The sequence below is a fragment of the Emys orbicularis genome, chromosome 3 (assembly GCF_028017835.1).
Source record: "Emys orbicularis isolate rEmyOrb1 chromosome 3, rEmyOrb1.hap1, whole genome shotgun sequence".
In the NCBI taxonomy this organism is placed as follows: Eukaryota; Metazoa; Chordata; order Testudines; family Emydidae; genus Emys; species Emys orbicularis.
In genome coordinates, this window is record NC_088685.1 from 62,341,970 (window position 1) to 62,359,712 (window position 17,743).

A 17,743-nucleotide genomic window follows, 5' to 3' on the forward strand; every position below is an offset into this window, starting at 1 on the left:
GACATCATTAAAACATCAAGAACTTCAATTAATATGAAAAACCCTAAAACAAACCACCACCAACAAAGAACAGTAAGGTATTCATCTTTATTAGGTTACTCTAAAAAAAAAAAAAATAGTGGGCAGTTTTGAGAATTGCTGTTCCCCTCCCTGTCCCACATCAATCTTTTGGGAAACAAATGAGGTAGGAAGTGTGTGTAGGTGTAGTGACTGTCTGTTAATTCTGGCCTCATAATTAAATTGAGTTAATGAGATCATAGGTGGACAATATTTTTTTTTAAAGTTAATGTGCATATTTAATTGCTCTGTTTGGCTTATAGTAACGATCTATCAATCAGACTATAAAAAGATAAAATATACAGTACAGAAGGAAAACGATTAAATTGTAAGCATGGCAGTTTTATAGGTTTAGTATTGTTTTGGGGATCTCCATTAAGACATTTGTTTTCTTTCTTTGGTGTAATAAAGATTCAATTAAAATGTCTGTCATTGTCTTAATGGTTAATTCTTCTTTTTAAATTGAAATTATTCTATCAAAAATAGAATGGTTGATATATGGAAAAACATTCCCTGACGGTTGTATATATTGCCTGTCTTGTTGTGCAGTGTGATGATTGATAAGGTCATTCAGTTTTTGTCCATTTTCACCTATATAACATAGCGTGTCATCACTTAAAAAAAATGTAGATTGTCTTCTTGGAAATGCAAGAATAAGATCATTGTGTTGCATGGAAAATCCAATCTGTTTGGGAGACTCGTTACTTGTAGCTGAGAGTGGTCAGTCTCCAGCAGTATCCATTCATTACTAGAGTCATAATGTGGTGAGATGATGCAGAAAGATTTACTCGGAGTTGGGATAGGGAAAATGATTCTCAGTCCCTCTTCCCTACAATAGAAATGGGGCAAATCTCACTGTTGTTCATTCTTTCTGCAAACATTGTAGGAACAACTATTATGATTTGGCCCCTCATATTTTATTTAGCGGCAAGGGGAATGTTTGTGCTGCTGTATGTCCCCTCCAATCTCAATTTGACGCTTTCACTTTCACAGTGTTGTGGTAACATGTACAGTAACTCCTTGCTTAACGTTGTAGTTGTGTTCCTGAAAAATGCGACTTTAAGCAAAACGATGTTAAGTGAATCCAATTTCCCCATAAGAATTAATGTAAACGGGGGGGTTAGGTTCCAGGGAAATTTTTTTCACCAGACAAAAGACTAGTGTGTGTGTGTGTGTGTGTGTGTGTGTGTGTGTGTGTGTGTGTGTGTACACACACACACACACACACTTATACACAGTATAAGTTTTAAACAAACAATTTAATACTGTATACAGCAATGATCATCCTGAAGCTTGGTTCAGGCGGTGAAGTCAGAGGGTGGGATATTTCCCAGGGAATGCCTTACTGCTAATTGATGAACTAGCACTTAGCTGAGCCCTCAAGGGTTAACACGTTGTTAATGTAGCCTCACACTCTACAAGGCAGCACAGATGGAGGGAGGGAAGACCGCATGACAGACAGAGACACACACCCTGTGTGTGTGAGAAAGGGGCAATGCACATCTCTCTAAGTACGCTTACCCCACTCTAAGTACATTGCCGTTTTAAGTAGATCAGCAAGTTGAGACAGCATCTGCTGCCAGCAAGCTCCCTCCGTCCTGAGCCCCGCTGTGGCCCCCCCCGCTCTATGGAGATGGGGTAAGCGGGGGGCAGAAGCGGGGGGAGGGGGACACCCTGACATTAGCCTCCCTTCCCCCCGCACAGTAAGCAGGAGGCTCCGGGAGCAGCTCCAAGGCAGAGGGCAGGAGCAGCACATGGCAGTGGGGGGAGGGACAGCTGAACTGCCTGGCAATTGATAGCCTGCTGGGTGGCTGCTGAACAGGGAACTTAGGGGAGCGGGAAGCTGAGGGGGGGCCCTGCCGATCCACCCTGGTTCCAAGCCCCCACCAGGTAGCTGCAACAGGCTGCTCTTTCTGCAAGCAGTGGACAAAGCAGGCAGTTGCCAAACAACGTTATTAGGGAGTATTGCGCAACTTTAAATGACCATGTTCTCTAATTGATCAGCAATGAAACAACATTGGGACGACTTTAAGTGAGGAGTTACTGTATCAGATTCATTTGAAGCACTCTGAAATGCACACTGTCTGACTGGTAGCCTTTTTTTTTTTTTTTTTTGCTTTTCTCTTTTATCTCAGACTCCTGGCTACTACAAGAATGTGTTGGGGTTCTCTGTCCCTTCCCAAGCTTCTTTTTTAGGGCCTCATCATGGGAATTTTTCCAAAGCTGATCTCTCAGCTGGTGAGCACTTCCTAAGCAGATGCAGAATGAAATAGATTCCTATTAATATCATACTGGCCACAGATTTCTGACTAACAATAAAAACTGACAAGACTGACTCTTAGCAGCAGCAGAGGCTTTGGACTTGTCTGTGGTAGGACTCTGGAAGACAGTATTTTATTACTTTACACTCAGTTCACATATGGAGAATTCTTTGCAAATGCGAGGGCTGTAGAATAGTGGTTTTTTTTTTTTTTTTAAATGAAATTTAGATCCTGTAGAAGCTGATGATATTTGTGGGGAAAAGTATCCTTCTTGCTCTGGGAGGTTAGATTTTTTTTTTTTTTTTTTTTTTCAAACTCTCAGCATCAGAGGTAGGGGAGATGGTGGTAGTAGGAGTTTTACTTGAGGTGGGATATGAGTAGTGTAGGATAGAGTGGAAAGGAGGAGGAGAGAGTGAAGCTTTTATTCACATGGAGAACTTTAAGTACTCTGCCTTCCCCGGACCCCCTCTTACCTTTTCTGAGCAAGTGAATAAAGATTCGGTTTTATTTTAAACAAAGTTAGTCAATTCCATTTGAAATGCTACTTATGACCTAGTGTATATGCAGTGTAAACTTGGGTAACTGGTGGGGGTTAAATTGATTTTTGGATTGTAGGGGAATAGGCTTTTTTAAATCTAGGTAAGACGTGTTTTCTGAAGTTTCAGATGCACATGTACATCCCCTTCCATGTCTTTTTTTCACACTGCCCTATCTTATACTCTGATTAATGCTCTGTCATATCCCCTTCATATCCGGGAATGTTCTGTTCCCTCCTCTTGCCTTCCTCAGCATTAGTCTCCCATTCTGAGAATGGGGAACATGGCTCCCTTCCACAGTTTCATGTGCTTCCTGGTTCTCTGTCCTCATGCACTACCCCTTTCAAGCCCCAGCTTGCCAGTCCATGTCTTTTCGTGGTCCTCTATTCCACCGCACTTTCCCCTGATTTCCTATTCAATTTATGCATTTCATGTGTTTTCTGGAATCATTTCAGAAGTGGGTCAGTTTCTATTAATAAAGACTTCTTTTCATACGGTTTAAAAAAAAATCAACATCAACAAACTGGAAAGCCACTTCTCAGCAAGAAACAAATTTTGGATAATATTTTCAAGCTTTACAAAAGTGAACAGTTAATATTTCAAACTCTCTAACTGTCTTATTTGCCAGTCTTCCCCAGAATGAAATGTGGCATGCAAAACTTCAGGGTGATGGGGTTTGTTTTAGGGTACTGTGGGCGATGTTGAAAATTGAATCTAAAAAGGAGCTTGCTTCAGCCTTAACTATGTAGGGGATGATGCTGTTCCACAATAGTGGACTATGCAATAATTGGTGGTATTCTCTAAAATTCAATAATTTTAAGGAACAATCGTATTCTGTATTACTTCCATGAGGACAAAGGGTTTTATTTAGGGCTGTCGATTAATCGCAGTTAACTCACACGATTAACTCAAAATTAATCGTGTTTAACAGTGCGATTAATCAATAGAATACCAATTAAAATGTATCACATATTTTGCATGTTTTTCTACATTTTCATATATATTGTATTCTGTGTTGTAATTGAAATAAAAGTATATATTATTTTTGGTTACAAAAATTTGCACTGTAAAAATGATAAACAAGAAATAGTATTTTTCAATTCACCTAATACAAGTACTGTAGTGCAATCTCTTTGTCATGAAAATGCAATTTACAAATATGGATTATTATTTTTTTGTTTTTGAGTGCAGTTATGTAACAATGTAAAACTTCAGAGCCTACAAGTCCTTTCAGTCCTACTTCTTGTTCAACTAATTGCTAAGGCAAACAAGTTTGTTCACATTTACAGGATATAATATTGCCCTCTTCTTATTTACAATGTCACCAGAAAGTGAGAACAGACATTTGTATGGCACTTTTGTAGCCGGCATTCCAAGGTATTTACGTGCCAGATATGCTAACCATTCGTATGCCTCCTTCATGCCTCCTCCATTCCAGACAACATGCTTCCATGCTGATGACGTTCGTTTAAAAAAAAAATGCATTAATTAAATTTGTGACTGAACTCCTTGGGGGGGAATTGTACGTCCCCTTCACTGTTTTACTCCCATTCTGCCATATATTTCATGTTATGGCAGTCTGGGGTGATGACCCAGCACATTTTGTTCATTTTAAGAACACTTGCACTGCAGATTTCACAAAACGCAAAGAAGGTACCAATGTGAGATTTCTAAAGATAGCTACAGCACTTGACCCAAGGTTTAAGACTCTGAAGTGTCTTCCAAAATCTGAGAGGGACGAGGTGTGGAGCATGCTTTCAGAAGTCTAAAAAGAGCAACACTCCGACGCGGAAATTACAGAACCTGAACCACCAAAAAAGAAAAGCAATCTTCTGCTGGTGGCATCTGACTCAAGATAATGAAAATGAACATGCATCCGTCCGCACTGCTTTGGATTGTTATCGAGCAGACCCTGTCATCAGCATGGACGCATGTCCCCTGGAATGATGGTTGAAGCATGAAGATATATATGAATCTTTAGCACATCTGGCACTTGCGACACTGGCTACAAAAGTGCCCTGAGAATGTTTGTTCTCACTTTCAGGTGACATTGTAAACAAGAAGCAGGCAGCATTATCTCCTGCAAATGTAAACAAACTTATTTGAGCGATTGGCTGAACAAGAAGTAGAAGTGAGTGAACTTGTAAGCTCTAAAATTTTACATTGTTTTAATTTTGAATGCAGTTTTTTTTGTACATAATTCTACATTTGTAAGTTCAACTTTCATGATAGAGATTGTACTACAGTACTTGTATTAGGTGAATTGAAAAATAATCTTTCTTCTTTTTCACAGTGCAAATACTTGTAATCAAAAATAAATATAAAGTGAGCACTGTATACTTTGTATTCTGTGTTGTAATTAAAATCAATATATTTGAAAATGTAGAAAACATCCAAAATATTTAAATAAATGGTATTCTATTATTGTTTAACAGCGCGATTAATAGCGATTAGTTTGTTTTTAATCACTTGACATCCCTAGTTTGTGGGAGCCTGTCCACAACCCCTTTGTACTGCATTGTGTTCCATGTGGGATTTCTGAACCGAAAGGTCTTTTTTGTAAAGAGGGCCAATGGATTGTAAGGAAATGGATCCTGATTGTCTGAAACCACAACACACTGTGTATCCCCTATGTATGGATGGGTGGAGGGGGCCCCAGAAGACATTGCCAGGATTTCTTTTTAAGAAGCTCTGGAAGGTGTTGAAAATTGAGTCTTAACTACAGAGTGGCTACTCCTGCTCCACAATAGCAGAATATGCTAGCCACTCCTGCATCCATAGGACATCTCATGATTTTTGTGTGTGTGTGGGGGGGGGGGGGGGGGCTTGACTTAAGATTTTTGAATGGTTGGTGTTGGCAATTACACACTAGCTTTTCTAGAGGGAGGGATGGTTCTGAAATCCAATTGTTTCTAGGTAGTAGCCCCCCTTTTCCCCTTATTTAACTGTATTTCAGTGAAGTTCTTACACCTGTTAGCATGATGTGCCAAATATTTAACAGACTAGTGCATAGGCTGATGACAAGGATGAAACAACATGAACATTTTGCAAGTACTCTGAATACAAAGACATCAGATAGCATTGTAGTCAGCCAGTTGAAATATTCTGAATATATTGTTTCCTCTTGTTTCATGTGTAAGAATGGAACACACCATGGATCGCTAGAAAGAGGCGTTATAGCTGTCAACAAGGTTGGCTCTTGCTACATATGTGACCTCTTTCTGGAGCTTTGTACTGATCAGTGTCTATACTTTCACACAATATCTGCTGTTCAAAGTTTTAGCTGTTATACCGGAAGTCAACAGATGATCATGCTTTTTTGTGGTGGGTCCTAAAATGTGAAATTAATTACCTGACACTAAAAGCCATCTTGTTTTTTCTCTTCAAAGCTTTTTCTAAAAAAAGCAACAGTTTAATAATGACGGTTTTTAGCCCCATGTTTATCACCTTTCCTTTTTAAAAATTGAACTTTTTTCATTTGTATGTTTATTTTGTGTATGGGAATTTCTTCATTACATTTGTTGAATTCTTTTATACAATGCCCAAACCCCTTTACTTGCCCTGCAAAAACGGTTTGACTGCTTTTCTGAATCCAGCACTATCTAAATAAAATAATTATTTTTATACCATAGTTGTTTGTGATAAATCAGCACTGTGTTTTATAATTTTTAAAAGCAATATATTTTTGTTGAATCTGAATAAGGGAAAATGTAAACCAAACCCCCTCACATTATTTTTGATTAGTTCTGACAACGTGATGTGTAAGTTAATGTAAAGAAAAACTGAAGTAATTTTTAAATATAGTATATTCTAAACTTGTCTATTATGGACCAGTCCATTCCAATAGCAGGGACCACCATTCTTAAATGTATAAATGACCAATACATCTTACTCCTTGAAGAAATACTGGGACAGTGATATCATAAATAAATCTAATAAGAAATCTAGGTGATTTACATTGGTCCTTGGTGTAACTACTGAGCCTCAACCCTAGTCTTTGACAATTGCTTGCAAGACTCCATCTATTGGTGTGTGCAATACATAACTAGAACATTGGTTCTATCTACACTGGATTGTTAAACTGATTGTATATTGCTGTGATTCTGTGTGAATTAATAAATTGTTGATTGGTTAAGAATAATCAAGTGTCCAAATTTAAAAATAATATTGTTTAAGTTAAAAGTTGACCTGAAAAGAATTTAGTGTTAAATTAGTAAGCTAATGCTCCATGGACTCAATAAAAGGGGTTATCTTATTAGATTCCATTCTAATATTGGCTATAACACTTATCCAATTGGCAAATCTGATTCTTTAGATTTCAGCTTTAAAATCTGTCACCTCGGCAAATTTGTAAAATTGACTACCTTTTCACAACATTTGGTTATTCTACATGGGCCACTGAAACTTTTACGGGTTCAGGACGTTATTGAAAGAGCCACATCTTGATTCTACTTCAGATTTGTTGTTGTTGATACTGCTCAGAAGAGGTGGTGGTTGTTTTGACTTGCTTAGACTGTACTGGGCCAGACAGAACATTAATACCTACAGATATCAAAGCTAAGTATAGGCCTTTAAAACTTTTGGGATAAAGAACTTAAGACAAAGTGGTTTAGGAGGGAATTGCTAGAAACTCCAACCACTGCAAAAAAGGGGGGGAAGGGAGGAGGAATTTAAACCATTCATTCAAACTTTTTTTTTCCTCTCTAAAGCCAACTGCATCTAAGGATATGTCTACACTGCAATTAAAAACCTACAGCTGGCCTTTGCCAGCTGTCTCGGGCTCACAGAAAATTGCCATGTTTATGGTTGGGCACGGAGTGAGAGAGTCCCAGAGCTCATGCTGCAGCTCGAGCCTGAATGTCTAACGTTAAACCACAATTAAACAGCACTTAGCCCAAGCCAGCAGGCACGGGCCAGCTGTGGGGTTTTTAAATGCAGTGTAGACGTACCCTTGGTGACTGCAGCTGAGCTAATAAGAGCCATTAATACTTCTAGGATACTGTTAAGGCTGACTTCAATCATTTAGACTGAGATTTTAAAATCTTTCTCTCCACACCTTGCATATCACACAGATCCTTGAGAGTGATGGTTACTATTTTAGAATTAATTTGATCTGTTTTATGTGATTTTTGTTTTGTTTTGTTCATTTCCATTTCTCTTCTGACTATAAGGCAGAAACCAGTCAAATCAAGGAATTTACTGAATTGTCTACATATGAAGCTGCCTGAATAGGAGCAGGAAGGCCTTTAGTGATCTCTTTTGCTGTTTTAATTTTATCTGGAAGTATTTTGTTTGATAAACCAATTATTTGTTATGGTTTGTGTGTCCTGTGGGTAAACAGGACAAACTTACTTGCCAGTGACAAGTCAGAAGACAGCATGTGAGAGATTGATTATTCCTTTATCCATAATTGTGTGAGATTCTTGTTTTCGTCCCTCTTTTATAGTAGGGTATAGAAAGTAACAGCTCACTATATCTCTTCCCCCCGCCCCCCTTATGGTAAGATACAGTGTTCTACATTTTTGTTGATATCCCAGCACCTGGATTCAATTTAACAGCAAACTAGTGAGGTTTGGTAAATGTTCTCTGCAACAGATTGCAATAATATAAATCTCTCTGCCATGGAAGGAGATATATTTACCTTGCTACACCAATGCCTATGGCATAAATGATTTTTGTATTGTTCAGTCTGCCTACATGGCATTGGTGGGAAGTGCCAGATAGCAGGATCCACTCTCTCGGAGCTAGAGCCTAATACAAAACAGAATATAGAATGGTTAGTGGGTACTTGATTACTATAGAAAGAGTGTGTGAGAATAAGTAACTCTTTTTAGAAGATTTTTGGAGCATGGCTATTGTAAGTTAAAAGAAAATTTAGTGTATTGATGAAACCAATTGTTGGTTGAAGCAATTTTTGTTCTAGATGAGATGTCAAAAATGGTACTCTGGTGATTGTCCCAATGATACATAAGAATATTTTATTGTTAAATTGAATTAACTGTACATGAAAATTGAATTAGTGCATTTTATGGTAAAACTATGAATGTTGGAGTCTTATAATTAAATTGCACTGCAGTAACTAGTGACATGCCAATACTGAGTGGGGGAAGTGGGGAATGAAATACAACTTTTGAACACCGTACCAAGAATATTGTGGGGTGGGGATGATGTCTAATGACATAATGTTATTTGCCTGGAAAAGATGTTTCAAGATTCATAACTGATATTTCTGTTGTTAATATGGTAGTTCTAAATGCTATGTCTGTCTGTCTTATCCAGTTTAGGGTTAATTTAGCAAAACATAAATATCCTGCTCTAAGGCAGGGTCAGGCAGAAAAGATATGCAAGAGCAGCAGCAACCATGATGGGGCTCATTGCTGCAACTGCATTTATAATTTCTGTGGCATATTTCTAAATGAAACAACCAACTTGTCATTGAAATTCCAGAAGTGGCAAGCACTGTGGGCTCTTTCATCACATCTTGGTAACAGATGACGTCCAGGTCTCTCTGGAGGCAGTTGAGGGACAATTTGCTATTAGGAATAGATTTCCAAGCCCTTACTATCCAAACTGTTATGACTGTATGGCAGTGGTTCTCAACCTGCAGGTTGCTTGTGGCCCAGCTGTGTGCTTAAAAAAAAAATTTAAAAAACGCCAGGCCGATTGGCTCACTCCTGGGTCCCAGCAAGGGTGGAGTCAGGGCCGCCTGAATGGGAGATGGCACCATGGAACCCTCCTGGTGCGCGCGCCCTTTCAGCAGGGAAGGCAAAGTAGCCCCTTATGGTGGAGGAGGAGCTGAGCTGGTAGTCAGCCATCAGCCTGCTGCTTTCTCCCTCCCCGCGCTGCACGGATACGCTGAGAGTGCTGCTGTCAGGGGGAAGGCTGCCTCCTCGCTTCTGGGCATCTGTGCCAGAGGTGTCCGGAGAAATGGGTGGGGGGTACATGTCTCCTCCCCCTCCCTCCCTCCCCGCCACAGCTATGTGTCACCTCTGGGGTGCAGAGGGAAATGAGCATGCTACAGGCTGCGGCATGCCCTGGGCTGCCTGCAGCAGACATCGCCTGCCTGCCTGTCCCCTGCTGGCCATGTTTAGATCTGGAGCTCACAGCCAGAGTCATTACAAAGCAACTTGCATCAACCTAGCTTTGTTCTGTAGACCAGGCCTAATTATTTCTCATACTGCCAAGTCAGTGGTGTAGCTTGTACAAGGGCTTTCATTTAGATATGAAATATTTGCAAATACACATTTCAGAAGAAGCTTATGTCATCTTAAGAATTGGAGAACCAAGAAAAGTTGAAAACATTTCCAACTATGCATGGTTTTCTTTCCTGCATCAAAATTTTATAATTCCTCTAAAAATAACGTCAACTAGGATATTTCTAGAATTCATTTGTGATATTTTGTTTAATATTTTCTTTTTGTTTATTAATCATGATTTATTTTATTACGATTAGTTTGCTTAGTTTTGATTGTGGTATCCCTGAAGTTAAGTAAAAATACCCCTGTGACTAAACACTGAGAGCCACACACCTAAGTTGGCAGTAAGAGAAGCAATTGGCCTACTATTTCTTGCTTCTCTACACAATACATATTTTTTTTAGTAATTTTTAAAATAAAATTAGTTTCATCCTGTTTAAAACTACCACTTTTAACTCCACCCTGTCCTGCAGTAGGATCCTCTTTCCCTGATTGCTTGGTTCTCAACTGGGTAGAGAGTTCTAGGAAGCTTGTGTTGTCTTAGCTTTTCTAAATGTCATCAACCAGAAGCATTTGCAATAACGTAGGAGGATAAATTTGGTGTGTGGTGCAGACAGGGCCATTTGGGCCCCTTTATTTTCCCTGGTTTCAGAGTAGCAGCCGTGTTAGTCTGTATCCGCAAAAAGAACAGGAGTACTTGTGGCACCTTAGAGACTAACAAATTTATTAGAGCATAAGCTTTCGTGGGCTACAGCATCCGAAGAAGTGGGCTGTAGCCCACGAAAGCTTATGCTCTAATAAATTTGTTAGTCTCTAAGGTGCCACAAGTACTCCTGTTCTTTTTGTGTATTTTCCCTGTTTGACTACTTTCTCTGCTTTTCTGAATCTACCATGCGTTAATCTTCAGGATATGCTAAAAAGCACATCTCTAAGGACTCGGGAGAGCAAGGAAGGGAAAGGAGGATTGGGGTTGGTGTATAATGTGGCTGGAGTTGGTGGTTGGTTGGAACGAGTTACCTGCCCTTTTTGTTTGTTTGAGAAAACTGCTGCCTTTTGCTTCTTTAAAAGTTGTTTTGAACTTTTCCAGGGACATTAAAGTTTTTTTTTTTTTTTTTTTAAAGAAAATCTAAATTATAAATACTAGCAAATTAAAACACTCTTAGCAGCTGTTTTGTCTTATCATGGGTTAGGCACAAGTAGGTCAATGTCTCTGAAGCCTCAGGTCATCGGGTTCATGTGGGGTTTGACACAATACAAAGCCCCCTGTGATTTAAGGGATTAATGTGGTTATGACACTGAGTTCCTGTGAGCTTCCTGCCCTAATATTGGTCTACCTTATTCCAGTTTTTACCCAAATAAGGTAGTACTGTGGACTTCCCCATAATCCTGAATAGGAATTTTGGGTGGAGAGAAGCTTATTAAGGTTATCATCCTACCAATGTTTTCTCTGTGCTTGTGTGTTCAAGCTGATGAAGCACTTCTCTGTATGTTATATGTTAAAAGTTTCTTGAACTTAAAGCTGACTAAAAGCACTTAGAAGCTCCATGTTTCTAGTTTCTTTTGCCAATATTTTGCTGGGTGATGCTTTAACCAAGAGGATGTTTTCTAAATTGGTTGCATTTCTTATTGCTTTGACCTTGTTAGCCAGAAATTAGGACTCTCTGAGGGTATGTCTTCACTAAAGCGCTTACTCAGGTTTTCCCCCCAAACATTTCTCCACTTCTCTTAATTGGGGCTCTTAACTCAGGATGGGCTGTCCTGTCCTGAGGTATAAGCTAAAACCCAAGAGAGGCTTTAATTTGGGCTCCTAACCCACCCACTTTGCAGTGGTGATTTAGGCTGTCATTCAAATGCTGACAATCCTCCAGTGTCCTCCCACAGTTCACTGGGGGGAAAAATCCATAGAGCTCCTCGGCATACTGCAGCACAAAGAACCATGGAATATGTACCCAGAAGTCCTACCAGCACATGGGTGAGTGAAGCACCAGTGAGGACACAGTAACTTGGGTACGGTTTTGCAGTATGTCTGGGCTAACATGGGTGTTCAGATTTAGGTGCTGGTCACCTGGGTTAATTCTGCAGTGAAGATACCTCCTCTGTGATGTTTCCATAACACAAATCTGTAAAGCAGCAAAGTTGTCTCTCCATATAGGATCTAGTCAGCAGTGCTCTGTAAATATTTTCTCTTCACCCTCCTCTCTCTTCCACCCCTCAAAGTTTTTCTTTTGGAATATGCCTTATTTTCCAGCTAGCAACATTTCTACATGCCTTCCCCCCCTCCTGACTTCTTCTGCACACTTAAACATCCAACAGTAGACAACATGAAGAGGTATATTGCTTCTCTTTTAATTAATAGAATTTAATCCTCCTGGTTGTGTTCCTGCCTATATCACTGACTTTCTTGAGGAAGCTACTTAACTGCTATGTATCTTGAGTTTCCTTGTGTTAAAGAAGGGATAACACCTTCCCATAAGCACTTTGCAAAGCTTGCATGAAAGTTGCTTATGTGTAAAAAATACTATACATTTTTCTTACATACTTTTTTGAAATGTATCTGTGGTTCTCTATTTAGTTCAACCTGACATTCCAAGCTGTTATATCCAACTCTGGGAAACTCTGGTGCACTTCCAGTTGCTGCTTTTGCAGGTACTTAGGCTAGGTTCTTCAATCCTATTTTGTACCTAAATGCCTTTCTGCAGTTTCTAAAAATAGATGTGCAGTTTGATTATTACTGTTACCATGTGTGTAATTGCACAAACTTGGCTCTTTTGATGACGGCTGTGATGGATCCTGCAGTTCATAAGTGGGTCTGCAATCAGCAGTCTGCAATTCAGATGCAAAAATTCACTGTACATCTCCTCCTACTACAAAGGCAGCATTTGCTTAGTGTCTAAAACTTTTACACTTCCTGTGGTTCTCATAATTTCAGACCAGATATGATTAACATCACCTGGTTGTTGCTCCCAAAATCTATACTAAAGTTGGTGGTCACATAGCATCTTGTTTAAAATGACTTCTTAACTGCTTCTCTCTACACCATTTTCACGCTCTTTCATTTTAAGAATAAATTGTAAGAGAAGAAGAGGAAAATCCACAGGTTCTCCTATGAAACCCATAAACTTTCTGCTTGGACTACTTAAGCATATCAGTCAAATGATGATGGTCTTATAGGAGCAGGGAATTGCATAGCGCCAGATCACTAGACATGCAAATGTAACTTTTTTTTTTTTCTGTCCGGTCTTGGATCCTGATTTATAAAAATATTTGTTTTTGAAGAATAGTTATGCAAAAGAATTTCAGCCAATGGGTGGTTTTCAAACTGTTCACTTATTATTTACTATTCATAGTGTGCGGTTGGCACATAAGCAACATAATGTTGCCCCTTTTTGACCCGTATGGCTAGTCAAAGTTTGGGTACTGTAAGTTGTTCTAGTTGGGGGTAGAAGTTGATTCAGTCTGATGTTTTCTTTGATGCAATCATGTTTATTTACAAGCAACATACAAAGTTCTGCTTCTCTGAATGCAGGGAGGAAACAAAGGCAAAAGGAAGCGTTTTTGTTTTTCTGTTTTGTTTTTTACAGGGCAAATTTTTTTTTTCTCTTCCTGTCAGCCAGCACCCTTACCTAAAACCTCTTTTTAGGCTTCTCTCAGTTTCACACTGTGCTTGGACTTCTGCTTGGATTTTTTTCAGGTAGTCTCTGGTGCACTCTAGTTGTGTGTTCCAGACAGACTCCTTATCCAAAACAATACTCAGCAAAAACCCCTCTGCCCACACACTCCAAACTCCTGGGTGGAGTCACATAACCCTTTAGTTTTAGTCGGAGGCTTGTGATCATTTATTTTTTACACAAGTTAATTGAAGGGTGTATTCACACAAATAAATGTAAATGAGATTTTAATTCACCCATAACGAGGTTTCACCCAGCTCCTAACAATATTATTATTTCTATTCCCTGACTTAGAAGACTGACACCTTATAAAACAGGAGACTAAGGGAAAATGTACTTTGAATGCATGTATTTGGATGAATAATTTCTAATATTTATCAGTATTTTTAAAAATCACCTGGTGGCCATCCATATACTTATTTGCGGGATATTATCCACCATTAACAGCATGCCTGATTTGTTTTGTTCCTGAAAATATTAACGAGTCACTTTGGATTGGGGTCCGCAGTAAAATATTAGTTAAGTAAAGCTACCTTAAATGTGCTGGTTAAATAAAGTCTGTCAAAACATATTTTGCATTTAAAGCTAACTGGTTTAGTAAACAAAGGAAGTAACAACTGTAGTTAGTGAATTTACTCATTTAATTATTTACTTTTGGTCACTATGGTCCGGGTTTTTAAATGTAGTGGGATTTTAAAGTACCAAACTCCCATTGAAAACAGTAGTTAGGCAGGTTGGGTAATCCTACCAGTCACTGTTGTGACGCTTCCCAGGGGTACCCAGAGTTTTGAGGCACCCTACTACCACCCGCCCTTAGCATGAGGAAGTCTTGTCTGTGCCTCCTGTGGGACAGTCTCTGAACATTACTGGCCATGGCCACCACAAGCACTCCCCCTAGGCCTCTCAGTCATTCTACAGGTTAGCGACTGGCACACTCCAAACCCTCAAGCCCTCTGAGCATCTCCTTGGAGTATCGAGCCCCTGGTCCACTGGAAACTTGTGGTATTCGCAGATTCGCTGCTTCCAAAGAAACAGTTCACCCCAGCTTACTGCTTCCACATCAGATAACTACTCCACTTAAACATATCTAAGTGCTGTGTGTTATTGTGAAATAAAATATAAGTTTATTTAACAAAGCATAGAGACTGTAGTAGTAGCAAGTAGAAAGTATTGGAAACTAATGTTTACATAAACTCATAAAATGCATGATAGAGCCTACATTTAATTAACAAGATGCTCTCATGTCAAGTATTGCTCGCTCAAAATCCTTGCATCACTTTCTAGGTAGTAAATTAGCTAACTAAACTATGTTGAGTATCAGATAAGATCATGGAAGGCTGCATTCCCTCTACCCAAAACATTAAAATTGGAGCAATAAGAAATTAAAGGGAAAGACTTATTCTTTTCCACCTTCATGTTGTCTACAACATTGAAGTTGATAAACTTTAGTGCTCCATTGGGCTTTCACTTCCATCTCCAACAAGTACCCAAAAGGAATCCATTCCCCAACTGATAACTGCAGTGTTAAGACAGAATAACCTACCAAATGCATGAAATATGTGACAATCAGATGCATTGATCTTTGGATATAATTGATATAAAAACATATGAGGTTACTGTGAACGTTTTGTTTTAGATACCCAATACTTCAAATTTTCACTCTATCTAGAGATGTAAGTTGAAAGTCTTAATGGAGCATTGGAGAATATGTTATCAACAGTTGCTGTAGGCAATATGAAGGTAGATAAGATTGCTCTAATCTTTCCCCTTAATTCTCGCCTCTTCCCCCTCTCCCCCCCGGTAAAAATGATTTTCCATCCACTCCATGTCAGTCTTCACAGTAGGGAATTCCCTGATTGCATGGCAACTGGGGGCAGAGCAGATCCTTGATTTCAGCTTGGGTTTAAGACTGCTCCTCAGGAAGAACTCTCCAAAATTCTGTCTCCAAGTGGCACACATGACAGACTTCATGTCTCCCTTGGTAGCAGAATTTCCCCAGGATTTTTAACTGAAGGTCTGTTTCTTCATTGGCTTTAAGGTTTTTCTCAAAATTGCTAAACTAAAAAGTATTGTGGTTTTCTGAAGAGGGTTTGAAGGACAGCACCTCCCCACCCTCCCTCAGAAATGACAGGCTGCAGGAACTTCTCCCCTCTAGCCTGTGGGCAAGGTCCATGCCAAGAGTTGAGCAGACTGCTGTGAAACCTAGCTCCCAACTGATGTGTGGACAAGGTGCAAGCTGCATGGAATCTCCCTTCACTGAGACCAGTCTAGAATCAGTGGCATGGAACTGAAGAGAAGTTTTGTTTTCTTTTCCTCCAGCCCCCAAAACTCCCCCGTAGACTTGGGAATCCCTATTTTCATGGCTTGCAAAGCAAGCAGGAACAGTTCACTGGAGCCTCCTGAATCTCAGGGGAAGGCAAGGTCCCCCCGCCTCCCTCACCGGTACAACCTGGAGGAAGAAATCCGTGCTAATAGCCAGCAGATGGGTAAGGTCTGTGATGGGATGGTGAGAAGACTTCAGAGGATCTGACCTTCCTACAGGCTGTTTTAACTCTAAGTCCTCTGTTCCTGCAAACTTTGATACCAAGCATCATCTCCAGTGGTTCTGGCTTACTCCTTGTTCTATGTGGTCAGCCTTTGCTTAGCACAGATAAAATAAAAGGGATTGAATTGATTCACATCCCTTTTCTTGAGAGACATATATTTCTTTTCTCCTTCTAGTCTCCATGGGTCCCATAGGCCATCATAAAGTGGCTATGATTTTTCCTTAGGGAGACATGCAGGATACATGTCTGTAGACTGTCCTTTTAATCTCCCTGGTAATGCTCTTTCCACCTCACAGGGCCACCCCATTCTTTCATGTTGGTGAATGATATTGCTCACAATCAGCTCTTAAAAGGCAGCATAAAATCTTAAAACTCATGAGAGAGAGTCTCCCCTCTAGATTTTTGAAAGTGGATAAGTGTCTAAAGCTGGGGCTTTGATGGAGATAATTTACTCTGATCTAAGGTTCCCAGAGTAAGAGACTACAGCCAGTAGTGTCCAGGCTGAGGCTGCTGTATCCAAGTTTAGTCTCAGCGATGATTTTATCCTCCTGCCTGTGTTTGGCAGGAGTTCTCCCTCAGTTGGTATAAATGTTTTGTTTACTAAGGAGACTGCAACAGGCTTAATCTTACATAGAGTAATGAAGACCTTTTAGGACTTAAGTACAAGTACTTCCTGATTGGGAATTCCCACTCCACCTTAATTAAATCCTCATAAACAGGTGAGGAAGAATTATACACCTCATCAGCTCTCCAAGGTTTTTGTTTTATTTGTTGTTTTTGTGCTCACCTGCGAAGCCATGGTGAGCGTGCATGCATTCACATATATAGCCAAACAAAACCAAAACAAAATAACTACAGAAAGCCTACTTTAAACTAGGTTTTCTTATCATTTTTTTCAGGACTGATATTTCACCTGACTCTGATTTGCTGTGCGTTCAAAACTTCCAAAGACACATCCTGAAAAGGTCCACTCAAAGAAAGTTGGAATTGTAGGCTAACATCTGATATCCTTCCAGATATGTTGATCTCTTTGAGCACAGAGAAAAAATAGTCTCTAAAGCTTTAGACAAAAGAATAAGGCCTCACCCACACCTAAAATTTAGGTCAACCTAGCTGAGTTGCAGAGGGGTGTGAAAAAGTAACACCCCTAAAAGACATAAGATGGCATAAACCCTGGTATCGACACCACTACGTTGACCGAAGAATTCTTCGTTAATCTAGCTACCACCTCTCAAGGGGGTGGATTTAGTACAGTGATAGAAAAACCCATTTCATTGCTGTAGCAAGTATCTACATTAGAGGTGTAGCTGCAGTTGTGCCACTGTAGCATTTGTGATTGTAGACATAGCCTAAGTCACTCTCTCCTTTCAGTGAGGACCTGGTGAGAGAATCTTCAAACTCCCTTGTCTTGGCAGGCATTCTTGTTGAAGCTGCTGTATCTCCAGGCTCCACTGTAGAGATTACACATGAGGATAGAGG

The 17,743-nt window shown here is 39.7% G+C and overlaps 1 protein-coding gene across 1 annotated transcript in view; it reads left to right on the forward strand.

Annotated features, from left to right (window-relative positions):
• Nucleotides 1-17,743, forward strand: part of SENP6 (SUMO specific peptidase 6) — a 165,544-nt gene that overhangs the window by 2,095 nt on the left and 145,706 nt on the right. The window lies entirely within an intron of this gene.